Below are 2,373 nucleotides of genomic sequence, written 5' to 3'. Positions count from 1 at the left end.
CGTAGGGTCTACATCCTCAAGACCTCCTTTCAAGTCTAACTTTTTTTACCGTCGAAAAATCCACTGAGCGCCAGTTTTTCGTCAAAGAAGATGAACTCGACGAATGGAAAATATATATCTAAAGAGAGTGTTTGGAAGAGAGTATAAAGTGTTCTTATTGATGTTGAATCGTGCCCTTAATCGGAATTATTACAAGGCTTTATATAGGAGGAAGATCTCTCTAGCAGCTTCCTAATTTAACTCGCCTTTAATTACGTCAAGATTTACACTGATTGCTCCATTACTAATACTAATTTACATATTTTCCTTATCTATTTAGGAAAAATATCTCCGAGTCTTTTGCTTCTAGTGGCTCTCGTTTACCTCACCACCTACCCCGTTGATTTGTCTCTAGCATGTTCGGATGGATTGACGAGCTCGTTAACTGCAAGCTCCTAAAGAGACATTGTCTTTGACGTCTATTGGGTCGGTACATTTTATACTTATACTATTTTAATAAGCTCAATATGGAGAGTTTGGCCAAACGGATCCCCATCAAAGGGCTATAATATAATATATTAAATAGTGGTGATAAATGCAGAACGAGTTTTAGTAAATGTAGGACATTTTATTTTAAAATTTTGAAAGCTAATACATATCTCATCTTATTTTGTCAAATAGGGTAATAGAGATAAATGTTAAAACTAAAAAAAATTCCTACATTTACTAAAAAATCGTTACGCGTATTAAGTAAGAGTAGGGACTCGAACTCTAAACTGTTACGCTATTGGTAAATGTTAGGTACCAACTCTCCTAACGAGGGTTACTATGTATTTATTACTTCAGTGTCTGCATAATCAAGCAATTTAATACTCGTTTTAAGTTTAAGGTTGTGGAGCCATCATGTTTGTTTTACTTTAGTTTTTTAAACATTTTTCCAAACACGTGTCCAAAACTGATTTGTTTGTTAGGCAGTTAAAGCTAATAATTAGGGACTGCATCACGGTCATGGCCATCATATTGGACTTTTGACAAATTGGTGTTACCTTACTCTGAATTAAGAATGTATATTATTGAGTTCTTTCTGATCTTATCTTGATTTTATTTATCTTTAAATATATGCATTCTTGATTTTATTTATTATATATTGATAAAATGTTATGTTATATAGTTAATCTAGAAAGGTCGTTTTATGAGAAAAGGAGTTTTAAGGAATCATTATTAATTACTTTTAGGCTATGTTTTTAATTTATTTCTTGTCAACTCTATTGACGGTGCTCGAGAATAGATAGCTTAGTTAGAGGTCTTGGACTGAAAATAGGCATCTTAAACTGAAAGGATAATGAGAATAATATTTTTTAGTGACGTGGTCGGTAAAAATTAGGCGGTCGGCGGCAGGGGACTGATATAAAGATGCGAAGGAGTGGAAGAAAGGTCATTTTAGAAGTGAATGGGCATTTGATGAAGGTGGACGAAAATGCAAATTTTCAGTCCAACATATTTATTTTCAATCTAAACTCTCTAACTAAGTTGTCGAAAAACAGAAAATTAGACTTAGAAAGATTTTTAATAAGTTGTCCCCTTTTATTTTAGATGTAGCATAACAATCATGTATATACTATTAATTTATCAAAAATAGTCCCTTTCTAAGCATTTATTTAATATATTTTATTTTAGTTAATTAGTTTATATTCTTTTAAAACTAGTAATACACCCGTGCGATGCACGGGGTATTCATCGAAAACCAATTATGGAACCACAATAGTACAATACAATAGAACGGTCAGAGAAGGTTTAGCAGCCAATGCAATTGACTATATTTTTAAATGTGAAAATTTAGCCATGACCTTCATCTTCATGTTATTTGTCTTTTAATTAGTACATTATGAATAATAATTATGTGTAAATGAAGAGATTTAAAAATGTTTTTCTCAAGAATCCACATATAAAAAAATACTTTTTAATTAATTCATTCATATTAATCATAAATCCACTATATGTATTTTACTGAAGCTGAGTATTATCTTAGTTTTGTTGTATTTTATTTAATTTAGTGTCATATATATATATATAGTTCAGCATCAATTTTCCAATAGTTAATATTAATTTACGTAGTTATTACTTTACATACAAAAATGTAACATTATTTTTCAACATTATTACTTTTATTATATGTTTTCTTTAAAATTAAACCTTGATGGAGGTATTTCACACCAAATCGTTTCAAATATTATAGAAATTAGAATAAAAAAACAACATGTTTTCATATTTCAAAAAACAAAATTTATTTGATTTTTTTCTTCATCTGGACATAAAAAAAAACGTCCTTTTGGTCATTTTATTTGTTTATTTTCATATATAAAACAAAAAATATAATTTTGGACAAAAAAAAAA

This window comes from Erythranthe guttata, chromosome 5, assembly GCF_056151865.1.
Source record: "Erythranthe guttata isolate IM_541 chromosome 5, IM_541, whole genome shotgun sequence".
Classification (NCBI taxonomy): Eukaryota; Viridiplantae; Streptophyta; class Magnoliopsida; order Lamiales; family Phrymaceae; genus Erythranthe; species Erythranthe guttata.
This window is presented reverse-complemented; position numbering follows the sequence as displayed.